This window comes from Paroedura picta, chromosome 6, assembly GCF_049243985.1.
Source record: "Paroedura picta isolate Pp20150507F chromosome 6, Ppicta_v3.0, whole genome shotgun sequence".
NCBI lineage: Eukaryota > Metazoa > Chordata > Lepidosauria > Squamata > Gekkonidae > Paroedura > Paroedura picta.
Window position 1 is genome coordinate 105,099,478 of NC_135374.1, and position 17,629 is coordinate 105,117,106.

Consider the following 17,629-nt stretch of genomic DNA (forward strand, 5'->3'; position numbering starts at 1 on the left):
CAATGGCCAATGATGGGCCTGGAGGGAGTGGAAAGGGGAGGAGCCCTGGGTGGGCGTGTCCACAGCTCTGCTTCCCAACCATACTCTGCATGATCGCGCCACTTCTGGGGTTTTTCAAAGCTTGAAGAATGTTTCAGGAGTTTCTCAATGGTAAACAAATGCCAGGAAAGTCTGATCTATGCAGTCCTAAGTAGAGTTACACCCTTAGAAGGCCATTGAATCAATGAGTTTAGTGGAACATTACTCTGTGTAGAACTGTACAGTTGATCCAACAGAAAGATACAAACAATCACCCCCCCCAAATTAATTCAGTCTACAGGAACATACATATTTAAGCCCTGATCCAATTGAAAGTACTCATTGAAAAGGAGCGTACACATTTAAATCATGGGAGATCAAGGTAGGATGTTGTGGAGTGGAATTCTTTTCTCACAGTTGTTTCCCCAATAATTAAATTGCTAATTTACAGGTAACAGACCAACCCCCCCAAAAAACCCACCCCCCCCCCCAAAAAAAAAGAAGAAGAAAAAACACCCTGTTAATATTTACCCAGGCTTTCGGTGAAACTGAACTTTGTCTTTTGGTTTTCTGAGACCAAATGTTCAGCAGTTTTTGTTGTTGTTTTGCTGGATTCTCCTGTTTTATGAATGATCTATTTCAATGGTGTTGGATCTTTATATTGTTTCATGAATGTTGGCTTGATTGCATTTTAATAGTTTTATGATACAAAGGAATACTTATTTATTAATCTTGCTGGTTACCTTAGCAAACTTTGACTCTGTTGCCCATTTGGTTCTACTGGAGCACTTGCAAAACGAAGTGGTGACTGAGGAATGGGGACTTGAGTCATTTAGATCATTTCTAGCTGATTGTGTTTTGAAGTTTGTGCAAGGGGATTCTGAGCTGAGAGTGTGTCATACAAGTGGTGGTATGCTTCAGGCTTCCGTGCTATCCCCACTTTTAAATCCTTCCTTCCTTCCTTCCTTCCTTCCTTCCTTCCTTCCTTCCTTCCTTCCTTCCTTCCTTCCTTCCTTCCTTCCTTCCTTCCTTCCTTCCTTTACAGCCTACCTTTATTGCTGAGATTCCAGGCAGATTGCAAGATTTAAATAGAATGAATTGTCATCCAACAATCAATGTAATAGGACTAGGATTATGACATTTGAAGACAATGCAGACTAAAATAATCATTATCAATGGCAGCATCATCATACTGGCTCATGATATATTTTCTGCAACCCGTCAGATGATACCTACCAGTCCATCTCTTTGACTATGGCACCAGAAACCACTGCTTCTGCTATAGATTACTGATTGTCACAGTCGAAGGCAGCCTGAATCAACATTTTTACCATTGAGAAACCCGTGAAACATTCTTCAAACTTCGGGAATCTCAGAAATGGTGCAATTATGCAGGATATGGTTGGGAGGTATAGCTGTATATATGCCCACCCAGGGCCCCTTCCCTTTCCACCCACTCCAGGCCCATTGTTGACCACTGGAGGTGGGGTTCAACAGGACTATACATGGCAGCTTTTTTCAACCTTTCGATCATGGAGGAGCCCCTGAAATAAATATTCTGGTTTTGAGGACTCCCAGAATTGATGTCAGTTGGTTACACCTTCCTGCCACACCCTGAGAAGTGACATAATCACCTGTACCCTTTGCCCTCCTTTCACTCCCTCCCTTCACCTTTACTACTGCTATGGTGGCTCTGTCTCATATAGGCAAGAAAGAAGTTCAGGGGCTAAGAAGACAACCCAGAGTCCCCATACCACACTACAATCGACTCTTCCTCTTTGAGTTTTATACCCACAGCCAATTGGGGTAAGCCAGGAGGAGAAAGACTTGAGCACCCCCTCTAGAGCACCCATGGACACCAAGTGGACCATGGACCCCTGGCTGGGAATTCCTGATATATGTTCATATCACCCAACAAATGTATAAAAAATTAAATATTTACAGCCAGCTATCTATATATAATTAACTTCCTTCATGAAAGCCTTGTTGAGAAAGTCTAGTCAAAGGGCTGAGGGAGAACTATCTTAAACTCTATCCAGACATAAAGCCGGTTGGCAAGGCTAAAGACCTTAATGATCCTGTGAAGACTGCTTTTACTGGAATTAATATGTCCTTGTTGCCAACTTATATTTCGAATGGGTATCCAATTGGTTGACCACTGTTTGACCATTTATGTCCTGGGAACTTCACTGCCCCAGCTCCCGTGCAGGAGCACAAATCAGGGGCGGATGAGGTGGACTGGGCCAAATGCTTACCCGTGTGGGTGCAGGAAGAGGTGGGGCAACCTGCCACGACTAAAACTCCAGCCTGCAGCCTGGCATGAATCCTCCAGTGGGTAAACAGTCAATGATACAGGGTGCTAGGCTAGATGGACTGCTGGTCAGATTCAGCCGAGTTTTTCTGACATTATTTTGCTGTATCCATGTCTTCTTCTTGAGTGGGGACAGGTTGGAGTGGTAGCAAAAAGTCCCCTTGCCCAATTCTACCTAGCATGATAATTAGTCTCTCCTAGAGTCAGCTACCCAAGCCACACTGATCCATGTTAAGGCAACTTTGATACTTGACCACAATGATGTTCCCAGCATGAGAAGGACATTAAGAATGGCACAGAAGCTTCAATGGGTGAAAAAATGGACAGGGCTATTGTTAATCTGAACTATGCTGGTGTGCCTTTTTTAAAAAAACATGGTATTGCCTGCCTTTTTTCAAGGTGCTGGTAAACAATACAGGCTAAAGGGCTTTTAATAAATCGCCACTGTGCCGCAAGGGAATTTCAAACACAGTTTACCATGCAGGGAGTGGGGGATGTCTGCTCTATTAGGAGAAAAAGCCAAAAGGCTTGTTAGACATTGAATGGGCTTGAAGAAGCTCCCTAAATTAGCCCTGCAAAACTTGTGACTTGACAAGTTGAACACCGCCCACCCCATTCAACCTCGATTTTATACAGACAGGTCCCATGATTTCCAGCATAAAATATCAGGCAATCATAGGGGGGGCCCTCCTTGATATTTTACCAATAGAAAAATCTGTTGTATCCAGTTCCATAGGCTGTTTTTTCCCATGTACTCTACAATTCTTCTCTTTGTTTTTTTGTCATGCCAGGCAAGAAACATAAACCAGAGCTCTCACAGTTTCCAGGTAGTCATTTGAAACTGGTGTCTGGGTTGCATGCAGACTAGGGGACCAGATATGGTGGCCATGCCCCCTCTAGGAGTGGGGGATCTCCCACTCCTTGGCCACATAGCCCACCACCAATCAGTTGGCTGGTGGGGGAAATTGCCAGAAGTGGGGGAGGTCCGTACCAGAGGCTCCATGTAATTGCCAGAAGCATGCTGATGTCACTTCCAGCATGCACCAGAAATAATCTCAACCTTGTCACAAGTAATATTTGAGTAAAAACTCTTGATTAAAATTGGCTTCTATTTTTTTGCCCAACTTTCAGAGCATCTATGCATTGCTGGTGACATGATGACATCCCTTCGGACACACATTAGAAGTGACTTCATTGCATTGCCAGCAATGACATTGAGAAAATGGTATAGGCCTCCCCTACTGGTGGTAAATCCTCCTTGCCACTTGTGGGTTGCCAAGGTTACCTGGCAACCCTAGAACCAAGCATTGTGTCAATTTTGCCCAGATAATAAAGCAATCTGTTACATTCTTCAGCAGTCATGTGATAGTAATACCAGCCTCACACTTTAGCAAGAACTGGTTTCAGGATGAATGAATCCATCTGAGATACACAGGGAGACCCATTGCTCTTACCAGCAAGGCCATTACAAGCAATGCAGCTGTTTTCCACTGGGGGATACACTAATTTGGTCTGTAGGTGGCAGCAACCTGCTGCAGTAAATCCTTTAAAAGGTTTTTCTCCATCAACTGGTAGGCTTTTAAAAGGGGGATTAGTGCCGTAATCGATGAGTCACTCTGATCAATTGATTGAAGTTCGCAGCTCTAATTATAAAATATTACACCTTATACCAGTCTGTGTAAGATGCCATTGACAGGCCAAGCAGATGCATATTCATCTTTCTCCACTTTCTGAAAATATAATGCAAGATATCAGTAAAAGTCCCACTGTCTGCTGTTCAAGGGACTCTTCATACCCAATAATCTAAGGCAGGGGTAGTCAACCTGTGGTCCTCCAGATGTTCATGGACTACAATTCCATGGAATTGTAGTCCATGAACATGTGGAGGATCACAGGTTGACTACCCCTGATCTAAGGTATATATCCAAAATGTGTTTCCCTGGAAATGTAACATTTGGCTTCCAGAAATAGTACTTCGTAATGTATGTTCTATCTTCCTTCCCTCCCCTATTTTTCTCTAAGAAGCTCAGGGAGACATATGTAGTTTTCCCCATGCTCAAAGAAGTGTACCCCACTTGATGGAGAATCAGTATTATTTGTGGCTCATTGCCAAGTGTGCATTTGGTAAGAAACCTTGCTATGTTGTTGTCTATTGATGAAACAGCCCTAAAGCTATGAATGAACATGAGTACAGATGAAGATTCACTGAATCCACAGTGAAATTGCCTAAAGTTTTATCCCCCCCCCCACCATAGAAGATTAAGTGGAAATCTAGAGTGTATTAGTCAACAAAGAGCAGCCATGTCAAATACTTACCAGTCCAAACTGATGCCCAAAGGCCAGAATTTTATTGGTGAGCTGTCACTGCTCTTCTAAAAACAAAATGGCATGGTTTTTAAGTACACATGCTTATGTAGGAATGCTTTCTGTGGTGGAATGGGCCTACTCCAGCCTGCAGACCCTGTTCCACCCTGGCCTCCAAGGTTTTCCCAAAACCTGGAAAGTCTTTACTTTCACACTTCGGTAACCACTGTCACCACCTGACCTTTGTGAGGAATTGCCTGCTATGAGGGTCAGGACTCCCAGCTTGCCTTCTGAGTTCTGAGACCTTGCCTCTGTATCTTCCATTGCCCAGCTCCTGATCACTATGGGGACAATTTACTGCCCCGTGAGCATCTGAAGAAATAGCTGTTTGATAACTTCCATCCTTCCCATGGTACTCCTTTTAAAATAGCACATCCAAGATAGTGGGGGGTCTATGTGGTACTGAGAACCACTATCATTATCAAAAATTATAAATAAATTATTGAAAAGTATGTTCACATACTTCTAGCAGAGCACCCACTTGAGCAAGGGCTTCAAAAGAAATGGGTAAACCCCAATTCTTCTGTTCCTTTTTCTATACATGCTGTTGTTAAAATGTTCACATGTTAAAATAAAGGACTCCTTAACTTACACACTTACAGATCTCTACAGAGTTTCCATTCATTTGAATCTTCCTTCAGCTATCCAGTCCACTAGATTGGTAATGAACATCTCCTCCAGATCTCAGTTAAGAGTTCTGTCTGATCTTATGGAATCAACATCAAACAATGCCTTCTTCTTTGCTCTCCTGCATTGTATCACCTCTCTTTTCTCCATCCACTGACTAGGCCTGGTCAGATTGGACCGATGTTTCCTGAAGTCTCCAGAAATTTCTTTCCTGAAGTTTCTTTAGTTTTTAATGTCTTTAGAATTTAATGCCTCCAAATTTCAGTTCCCTGCTTGGATGGAGGGAGCTTGATCATCCCACTGTCTAAAACTATTACAACTCTTGTTCTCTGCCCAGAGAAAGAAAACAAGAAAAACATTAAAATGCAGAGTGAAGGTCTTGCTCATCTCAGAACTCCAAAGAAAAAATGCATCTATTCACACCTTTTGAGCAATCATTAGAAGACAGAATATGGATCGGGTCTCTCAGATAATTTTCTTTGTGCAATTTAATGGTGGCAGTACAACATTTGGTGGTACATAAGGGGGTGTGGGGGTTCTCATCATTGAAAAGTGTTTTTTAACCTTTTCTTTTGCTGCTCCATATTGTTTTCTTGCATAACATATCATATATGGGGCAGTGGAATAGAAAATGCTCTCTTGGTTCAACCTGATTTCTGGGGCAAGGGAGAGAGAGAATTTTTTATATTGGCCTTTTAGTACGGCTGTAGGCAGGACTGAACATCTGGCAAGAGTAAAAGCTCTTCTCTGTGTACTGTTCCCAAGGTTATATATTAGATGGCTGGAGCTGTTATACATTTTATCCTATCAGATGCTAGAAAACCAGGGGAATTCTTGCTGACCTATATCTTTGAACTTTTACCTAAAGAAGTTTTTGGCCTGTTGTTGGTTTAGCTAAAGTGCTAGTTCCATTGACATCCCCAACTTTTCCATTTTTGATGTCAAAGATGCGATCCATGATGACTGAAAATTATCTTCAAGAATAAGAGATGTCAGTGTTATAGGCTATTGGTGTAATTTCAGCCATGTTTCAATAGACAGCGTGATGATTTTATCTTCAACTTTCAGCAACCCTGTTTCAAAGCACACTAGTGCATTAGGTACACCACAGGGAAGCTGAAGTATAGCCCGAAGGAATTTAGATTGAACACTCTCTATGATAGCAACAGGGACACTATAAAGTATCTGAGAAAGGGATTTTGCCCTAAATTACTCCAGAGCTGCTGGGACCTCTTGCCTGCCTTTTGTATGAAAGAATTTGAGTATATTATTGGCTGATCTTTGGCCAAGCTCAGCTACATTTTTGTAGTGAGCACTTCTACTTCCAAATGCTTGAATGATCACCCCTAGATACTTGAACTTGTTGACCTGCTCGATGGTATTTCTGTCCAGTTTCCACATTCTTGATTTTGGATGCCTACTTTTGTTTTGTTCTTTTGAGCAATATGTTGTGAGCTTCCTTAACATTCTTCTAAGACCTATTGGTGTTCTAGATAGGAGAACAACATCATCTGCAAAAAGGAGTATAAGAATGGGAGATCCAATAAATCAAGCTAGAAAGCAAGCTGACAACCAATGCGAATGAGTAAGAATGAGCATTATGCTGCTCCATCATATGTACAAGCTACAGAATCCAATTGCTTTTCATAAGAACAGTTCTGTTGGTGAATGCTCTTAAGAGGAATCCTCTGAATTTCTCTTTACCCAGATTCTCCCTACCATCAGTTTCTTTCTCTCTTTTTAAGTAATATTTTGAATCAATGTCATTTTTATGAAAAGAGAAGGGGCGGGAAGGAAAGTTCTGAAAGTGCAGAATTTTATTCTGCAAATCCTCTGAGCTAGACAAGGACTTCCCAGGCATTCCTACCATCCTGCTACAGCACCTTGTCATGTGAAACATCAAAAAATAAAACCCCTTCAGTGATGAATGTCCAATAGGTTGCATAGAAGATAAGAGACAAGTACAGGGAAAAATACCTCTTTTGAAAGAGAATAGGAGGAATCAGTGGCTATCTGTTTCATTTAATATTTCTGGTAAGGCCTTTGAGGAGGAGCTTGTCTCATGGCTTAAGTGTGTCAGAATCCCATGATTGCTTCAATGACAAAACCAGTGTGTATCCATTTTGGTTTAATGCTAAGCCTATCTGATTTGGCCTTCTGTACTCTGTATAATGCTTTGTGCTCTTGCAACATTTCCAGACAGCCTTATCTGTGTAGAGGCTGTAGCTAGTGGAACCAAAGTTGGGGAGGTTTGGGTTATTGTCTTGGCTGTTTTCCCGGCTGGCACCTGGACCTGGGGGGCATCCTCAAGAGGAGTGGGAACATCTTTGCACGGGGAAACTTAGGGGTATAGTGCTGTCTTTTGATTGTACTCGTCAGTTTCAGCTTTGATAGTCAAAGGTATTGATCTGCTTAGAAAATAAACACTTTCTACCATAGTCACTGAAGCAGTACTTGCAAACTTAAATGGACTCTGGGGAATGGAAGAGGACAGGAAGGCCTGGAGGATCATTGTCCATGGGGTCGCGATGGGTCGGACATGACATAGCACCTAACAACAACAACAACCATAGACGTGATTGTTTCCAGTCTGTCAGCCTGACAAAATGCCACTCAGCACTTAACACCCACTAAGGGCAGCTGTCCTGCCCCTGAGTGCCTCCTTCTCTTCCAACCAGCTTGCCTGTCTGTCCAGCAGCCAGCCAATTGCCTTCCATTTCTCACCCCTGAACACCCCCTCCTCCCTCTACTTCCCTCCAACTCTCAGAGTCCGCAGATCCCTGCAAAGTGAGAGCTGCCCCTACTGGTGAGTTTCCTTCCCGGGAGCTTCCAATCTACAGCCTTTCCAGGTCCTGGTGGGAGGGGAAGGCCATCTAGGCTCTTCCACTCTCCCCCCCCCCCAACCCAATCTAGCACCCATTGTATTCCTGAATGCAACAGCCTTGGCCCCTAGTATATCTATAAAAAGTGAATTTTGGAAAAACACATTCAGATCCCTGGCAATTGCTAAGAAGGAATGTATGCAGTAGCCTTGTTTCATTTTACCATGAATGCACATTCAGCCTACACATAGGTGCATAAACTAACTGACAAACTAAAGTTCATCATGAATTTTGGCCTGTTCATGATGCAGTGTTTGTGAAGTGAAGAACCACCATGAACTTTAATGAATTTTGACGCAGTTTGTGTGAGTTTGGTTTAAATGCCTGGGAGCCACTGAAAACCCTACTTTCTGATCCCTGTAGCTTTTCACAGAAAGGAGAATTGGCTCCCAGCCATTTAAACCAAACAGCTGAGTGGTGGGGTCACTTTTAATCTGTTTAGTCTAAATGCCCTGCTGCTTTCTGTTCCAGGGAACTTGAAATGGCTCACAAACCAATATGAACTTGTTGGTTTGTGAGCCAACCTCTGGATTCATATGGGTTCATAGCTCACTTTGTGGTTCAGCCATGAACCAAAGTGAACTGCAACAATGCAGCGTCTGTCAATTACTAGTGTACCTACCAGTTCATAAGAATGAGCCAATGCATGTTCACTTTAAAGATAAAACTAGGAACCACTATGTGAACAAATATGTGGTTCAAACCACATCCAGCTCTATATCTATTGATTATAACTTAAGAATTATCCAGTGTCCACCTTAATAAAAAACCAAGTATACACTCTACATAGATTGTATGTGTGTTCACTGGAACTTATAAACAGAGATAGTGAACATGTCCACCATCAGAAAAAGGTTATGCCCCCCATGGCTTGCTTCAGAAGAACCTGAACCTAACCTATCAGTGAATGTTTGGCTTCATCCAGAACAGAATAAACCCAGTTCCCCAGTGTCCAACCACATCCCTAACCCTCACAATTACAGTCCATTTCTTTACCTACATTTAGTCCATAGGCTTTACCCCCCCCCCCCCAATTCCAGGACCTGGATATTGTGGATAGAAAGGATATAACAGAACTGGGCTCCATCAGCATTCTAATGACAGTGTTCTCCATAAACTCAGGATCAGTGTTCTGCTTCATAAGCCTATTACATAAAGTGAAGAGGGCAGCTACAAGAGACAGGGACTTTTCAGCTGTGGCTCCTTGATTTTGAATAGTCCATCCACATGACCCTGAATCTGCTGATCTTTCAGAGTCTCATTAATTAGTACCTTTTCTCCTAGACCTTTTTGCTGAATGCTGGTTCTGTTTAGTTGTGATCGTTCTGATTTGTGTTTGAATTGCTCTTGCTACCTGTTTCCTCACTGGATTGGATATTTATTATGTGTCCGTGATCTTTTCCCCCCGCTTAAGGTTCTTGTTTTATAACAAAAGCTCATTCAGAACTGTGATACATGCCCTGGGATTAGGTTTATGGCTTACATTTTTTAAATATTTTAAATTATTTTAGTTCACCTTGTAAGCCATCTTCCAAATTATATGGGAACAATAAGTGCCTCAGGTAACAAATGAAAAATCTATTGATCACTCAGTCTGTTGGTCTGTCGGTCAGACTGTCTCTCTGTCTTGCTGATGGATAGACAGATGGATAAACAGATAGATGGATACTGCTGATCAACCTATTTCAAGCAAATACAGACAAAAGGGACGGTTTGTAGTGTCTACAATCAAAAAGAGAGAAAAACACCTTTCCCTAGGCTACTAACAATATTTTCAAAATGTATAGAGAATAAAGAAAAGTAAAGAGTCTCTTTGTTCTATGAAGCTTTATTGTAGGATCCAACCAAAACGGTTTCTAGATATGTCCCATTTTCAAAGGGCAATTTTCCTCAGGGGTTGTCCTATCACTTGTAAGTCAATTGGTAATCCAAATAGATACTTCAATACCTCTGTTAAATAGTTTAAACTAAAGTACACACCGTCCTTTGGCTCTGTACTGTAGGGATGCTAATAATCCAATTGCTCTCTTTTTGATTTACCTTTTTCAGCAATATGCATATTGTTCAATAGTATATATATTATTTAACTAGTTCATTCAAATCCTTTATGTTTCTAATTCTTAAAAATCAGCAAGTCCATGAGATTGTAAACTCGGGAAACATTTTTTCATTTATGCACTGCATTTTTATTCCATCTTCCTTCCCAGATTGCCCAAGGCACCGAAACCCCTTCACCAATTTGAAAGGTAGATTAAGTTGAAAGACAGTGAGTTGCCCAGGGTCATCTTGTGTTTGAGCAAGAATTTGAACTCAGGCATCTCCTGCCTACATCCAGCATTCCATCCCCTGCACCACTCTCATGGTCTTGTTATGAGTTTGACTGCATTCAGAGGAATGTAGCCTTGTAAGAAAAACAGCGGGAGAAGACTGTACTTCTGAGCAAAACACTATGTCATTCTTGCCACAGTCAGTCTTGTATTGTTCACCTGTGAAGTCCTTGAAATTAGCGATACACTTATGGGCATACCGGATTGTTCCCCCTTTCTTCTTTGATCTGCTCATGTGTTGCTATTGGCTTTTCAGAAATATTTCCCTTTCCTTATCTGAAACATTTTGTTCAACAGCCTCTAGCTTCTGAATTTAGATCACATTAGCATATTTGTCAAAAACAAAACAACTGGCTAGCTTTCAAATGCCTCTGCTATATGCAAGTGCTAATTTAAGGACAACGGCAAAAATGTACACAGTGTGTTCCCTGGTGGCAGGGGAAATTATGCATTTTGTCTGACTCTTGAGAAATGGCTGTGCTCTTGTGAATGTGATTATCTGTATAATGATGAATGCCTGGAACTAGGCATGGCTAGTGGGAGATGGGGGGGGGCAGGGGCATGGGGGGGCTGTTGGAGACAGCATGACATCCCTTCTGGGGACTAGAAGTGCTGTAACTCCTTTATAGAAATTTCCGGAACCTCTGCCATAGAGTTTCCGGTGATTCCTAGAGAGGATCGATGTCACTTCTGTATTTTGTCTGGAAGTAACATCACACGGTTCACCCCACAAACATTTTAAAAATCCTGTTTGCATCCTTGAATCAGGAGGTGATGCTCTTAAGAGAGGAAAGGAGGGGTTGTTCAGCCCTGTTTGTGCCATATTTTGGGGAGGGTGGTCCGGGATCAAGTCACATAGTGGTTCCAGCAATGCTCTGGTTGGTTCATTGCCTTTCCTTTCACCTTTACTCCTATGATGCTCTGCATTATTAGGCGAGTGGGCTTCAGTATATTTCTTGTCTTCTCTCTGTTCTCAAGAGAACAACATTTGTTCTGTAATCTCATTATGTTATTTTTTTGTTTTGTTATGATTTTGTCTGGGCCTCATGCCTTGTTGATAAGTTGATAAGCTTTGTTCAGAGACAGGGGCCGCCATGGACATATTAGAAGAAAAGAAACTCACAGGATTGAGTGGTTATGCCTGTGGGGTTGAAATGCCTTAGAATGTATTTTGCATAAGTCCTAATACTGTTGCATTGCATTGGATCAATGATTCAGTGTTTTATGAAATGTCTTAATATGATTCAGTTTGGTATTATGATGTGAATTGTATTAATGTGTTTTATTTTGATACTTTAACATTGATTGTGTTAATGTGTTTTTTTTTAATTTTGGTGTTGTTCATAATGTGCAATTAATAGTGTTCACATTCAACAATCAGCAATTGCATCTAAAAGGATATGTTTTATGACAATTTTTTGCTTGACTCAGTGATAACATAGTTATGTGATGAACTGTTATTGTTTTGACAGGTCACTATAAACTTGAAACAAATTAAGGATACAACTTCAAGTACTTGAAGGGCTGTCACATAGAGCAGTGGTCCCTAACCACTGGGCCGTGGCCTGGTGCTGGGCTGTGAAGGCCTCAGCACCGGGCCAATGCTTCCTCTCCCTGCCCCCCCCAGCGAGAAACTCGACAGGCCACGAGCAAATCGGCCACCAAAGCGGCCGATTAGCTTGCGGCCCAGCGAGCTTCTTTCTGTGGGAGTGGGGGGGGGAGAGGGAAGCGCGGGTGCTGGTGGTGCAAATGTGCATGTTTGGCAGGTCTGTGCATGCGCGGCAGGTCCATGCACGCGCACATGTGCAAAACTGCCGTGCATGCGCGTTTACGGCCCCACCAGGAGTGCAAACACGCATGCACGGCAGTTCCGCTCATGCACACATGCACGAAACTGCCATGCATGTGCATTTGCACACAGATGTGCTGTGCATGCGCATTTGCACATGGGCTGCCATGCATGCGCTGCACCTGGATCGCCTTCCCCCCACCAGTCCACAATCCCAAAAAGGTTAGCTAGCTAGCTAGATAGCCATCTTCAGAAATGCTGATTCTGTGAATGTAGGCAGATTGTGAGTGGATGGGCAAAAGGGATTGTGTCTAAGCTTGGCTCTTGTGACCCTTTCTTGCATGCCCAGGGAAATCCTGATCACTACTTTTGGGTCAGAAGGCAAATTTGCTCCAATCTATCGTGGCCAGAGATTCTGGATTTAGGAGGGGGTCATCATCTGGACATGGAATAGGGGTCACTGTAGGTGGGCAGGTAGTTGTGAATTTCCTGCACTCTGCAGGTGGTTGGACTAGATGACCCTGGAAATCTCTTCCAACTCTAAGATTCTATTATTCTAGGTGCCTGGAAGGGCTTTCAGTATATCAGGAAACTCATTTTTGGTCAGAGAGCCAAGGCCAGGGATTGCAGAGTTTCCTTTTCAAAGATTTTGGGAGCTTCTCTGAGCTATGGTCAGTAGGTCAGTCACTGAAGGATTTTACAGTTACCTGGACTTTTAGAATTTAATTTGGGGGTATAGTGGCTAGGCAGATGGCAACCCCAGAAAGGGCTACTTTCATCATGGCATCAAAATCTTGGAGCTCCCTCTCCAAAGAGTCTATCTTCCTCTCTCAGAAGTTGAAGTCAGAGAGGTGTAGTGGTTAAGAGGGGCAGCTTCTAATCTGGCAAGCCAGGTTTGATTCCCTGCTTCTCCACATGCAGCCAACTGGGAGACCTTGGAATAGTCACAGTCCTCATAGTGATGCTCTGACTGTGCAGTCCTATCTCAAAGGGTGTCTATTGCAGGGAGAGGAAGGGAATGCAATTTGGTCTTTTTTCAGGTATGGAGGAAGGTCTTTTCTGTCCAGGACCCAGTATGTAAGTATCCACAGTTAGGGCATATATATTATTACAATATTGGCTTTTCAGTTATCACAACAACATCCTGAACTCTGATGATAAATTTCGTGATCAGACATGTATTTCTGGGAACAAATGATCCTAAAAAGAAAAAAAACAATTAAATTAGGGGGAGGGGGAGTTGTTGTTGTTTTATTCCCAACCAATTAAGGCTTTAACAATAAAGAAACCCCAAGAACTGTTCCAAGGAACAAAACGGCAGCCGCTTAAATCCTGTCATAGCTGGTGAGATGTCTTTCCCTATAATCCTATGGCTGCATTCAGTACTAATTTAGGTTTCCAAGCAGTCTTCAAAGGCATGCTCACATGCATTACTGTAATGTACTGTGAATGGATGTGGCCCCACAATGGAGAACCGTGGCAAGTGGATTTAGTAGGTGGCACTGGTGTTTTACACAAAACATGCGTCCCTTAATGATGGTAATTTCTGAAGTGTGATTATGTACAATCTTCTTTCTTTTTGAAGTCAGTAGATGTTACCCTTACATCACCATGTGGTGCTAAGCAAAGCTGCATCCTTCTAAATCAATTGACTCGGTAAGATTTGTTGGGTATCATTTTGTTTAGGATTGTACTGCAACATTCCCTATTGCATCGCTTGGCAGGTAGCGAAGGGAAGAAATCCACTCTTCCCAGCTTCTTCTCACAGAATGCCCTTAACGTTCCATAACTTTTAAATTCGTTGGCTCCATTTTCCTTTGTCTAATGGTGTCTCCAGTGCTGAATATGAAAAATGGTTTTGTTTACTTGGTTTGTCCAAAGGGAGTTACATCAATCACTTATCTTGTCAAATCTCCCTGATGTTTAAGCCCATTTTGTCATAACCTATGTCTAATTACACACACTCCAAAAAAAGATGATAATGATGGCATATTGCATTGACTGGACTGAGAAAAGCTCTAGCTTTTAGTTTCTACTGCTGCAAGAAGCTTTTCAGTATTTCCACAGTCTTTAATAACAAGCAGTCTATTATCTGTCGATTATCCCCAAACATTTCAATAAACTGACCAAGCTGTAGGCAAATTCATACAATGTTTAGAATACATTATGGACATTGATGGTGGCGTCTTGCAATTTGTGATCCAACAGTGATTTGAACAGAGGACCGTGAATGGGTACCACAGTTATACAAATACACACATGCGACACTGCAATATTCTTTTGTGAGTCCTTATTTTTCACACACCAATTTTGTATTCTAATTGCAAAGTGAGAATAGTTTTGGTACTTAAATCCAGTGTCTGGAGCTGTGAACTGCCAAGGCGGATCTTTCTGTAAAACTAACAAGCACCCTAGGTTTGCAGAAAAATGTGAAATCTAAAAAATCAAGCAAACACTGAGTGGCTTAAACAATCAAAAATGATAAAAGGAGCACTTGTAGCTTTAAGCAGCTGATTCCCTCAGTAGCTGTTGCTAGGTAACTACAGTATTCTAGACTGGGTTCTGACAGTAAAGGGCAGGGAGAGGAGGCTGTGTTTCCAGTCCAATTTGGCTTTTGAGGGAGAACTCGTTGGGGCTAGGCCTGACTAGGGTTGCCATCAACAGGTCCGAAAATTCCTGTTTTTGGGATAAAGTCTGAGGAAAGGAAAGTTTTGGGAGGAGAGATGCCTCAGTCCAATCAAAGCAAACATTTTATCCGGGGGGGGGGGGGTTGTCTGAAATTCAGTTGTGATTGTGGGATACTTCAGGGTCCCCCATGAGGTTGGTAATTATAGCCCTAGAACTCTGGAATGCATGATACTACCTGACTTGTATGACCGTATTTGGCCTGGCTGCTTGCTAATGTTCATCAGCATTCACCCTACAGAAACTAGTATGGTGTAATGCTTAGCGTTTCAGAGCGGGGTCTGAGAACCCAGTTTTGAATCATCGTCTTGCCATAGAAGCTCTTTGGGTGATTTTGTAACAATCACATACTTTTACCCTAATTTATCTCAGGGGGATGTTGTGTGGGTAAAAAGGAGGACAGGAGAACATTGTAAGCTGGTTTGGTCCCCACTATGGAGAAAAGTATAAAGAGGTATAAAGGCCATAAATAAAGAATAAATATATCAAGAATAGGTGATAAAAAGTAGATTGGTGAATGGTTGTGAATGAGAGAATGAGGCAAGGAGAGGATATGAAGACTGCCCAAAGATTTAGGAAATTCCTATAAAAATGGGGATGGGGATGCAGAAGGTAGGGTTTGAGGAGGGATGGACCTCAGGGGGTAATATACCAATGCAGCCATTACCTCCTGATGGAAGCTGGAGATCACCCAGAATTACAGCTGCTCTCCAGATGATAAAGATCTGTTCCCTGGGTGGCTGGTCTTCATAGCAATATACTCTGGTGCCATTATTTCCCTCCCCAAATCTTGATATCCCAAGCCTCCATCCCCCCAGTCTCCAGGGATTTCCCAACATTAACTAGACAACTCTAAGGAGAATTGATATCTGGAGCTGGAAAATCTGTTTTGATTTCACATCTTCAGATTCCACCTCAAGGCCGTTAACCATGGAAGGAGAGAAGGAAGCAGGAAAATGGGAGAGACTATGGGGGCTTTTAAGAAATAGAAAGAAGAAATAGTGAAGGAACTAAGATGCCTCCCGCTAGTCACTGTGGGTTCCTACTCATTATAATTTTCACAGGCCAGCCCAATTAAGGAAATTTGAAGGAAAGCAGACAGAAGAATTTAAAATGAAGCTACTTCTCCATCTTGTTGTCTTATCTCTGAGCATCAATTTTTGTTGTTGTTCGGAAGGTGTCCTCTTGATCATTTTGGTATTGGCAAACATGTGATCTCATGTCCCTCAAGAATGGTATTCTTTGGCAGATGTGAATAGATATTGTATGTGCATCTAAGACTTTGAGTGTGCTCAATCGATCATTTTATGGGTCAATAGCATTGTGTGCTCACCAGTGTGGGTATCACTTTATTACTTTTTGCCAAAGCTCTTCCATGAAATCTGAAACATATTATAAAGCATGGGAGCAAGATGTTCTGCTGAGGAAACTGCTGAATTGGAAACTGAAAAGCCTTTTGGTGTAAGTTAGATTTAGAATGAGGACCATTCTGGACTGCAGCCATTGCATTTTCAACATTAAAATATGCCCTACAAAAACCTGAGATAATCTATGAGCTCTGTCCCTATGCCTATTTATTTTAGTCCCAACAAGGTAATAACTCATTGGGAGGCTACATCTTCTAATGCGGTATACCATAATAATAGATTGTCCTTTTCAAGACAGACATCTCACTTAGGCTAACAACTTGGGCAATAACTTAGTGTAATGATATTGCATAAGGAATTTTCACTGGTCTTCAGGACAGGCAGTTAGTATCAGGTTTTTACTTAGCTTGACTAAAATAACTTTTCTGCTTGAGAATATCCTGAGATCCAGGTCATATATGTGAACTAGTGACCATATGTTCAGAAGTCTATGTGTGATTATAGCAGCAGATGTCAAAACTATTGTCTCCCTTGAAAAAGCCCATTTGAAGTTGTTTCCCCCTCCCCCCAATATTGCTGATCAATCTGATAATAACTAACTTCTTCTAATGTTAAAGAGCAACATAGAATGAAAGAATCCAGACATTGTCAGTGGGTAGGTGAACATGCACGAATGATCAATGAGCATAATTACTGCTGTTATCCAATAATATTGAGGCTGATGGGGCCTCGGTTTCTCCTTCCAGATGCCACACCTCACCCAAGAAGTTATGCTTGATAGCTATCTCCTGCTAGAAGCAGCTACAGGAGGAAGACAGGTGCCTGCACAGTGGCTGCTCCTCCTACTGGAGAGAAGGTGGTAAGCTTCTTTGATTGTTTTAATGTGAATCTGATTTTAATGTTTAACACTGGCTTTTGCTGTATGATATACATTACTTTTTAAGGGGATGGCAGAGAATGAGTTGGCTGGATGGAGTCACTGAAGCAGTCAGTGTGAACTTAAATGGACTTTGGGGAATGGTGGAGGACAGGAAGGCCTGGAGGATCATTGTTCATGGGGTCGTGATGGGACGGACACGACTTCGCACCTAACAACAGCAATACATTACTTTACATTACATTTATTTATTTACGGTCATTGGCCAGCATAAAAAAAAAACATAGATAAAACCAGAGTAACATTCTTAAAACATTTTAATGTATGCTATATTGCAAGCCACCTGAACCCTCAGGGAAGGGTGGCATATAAATTCAATAAT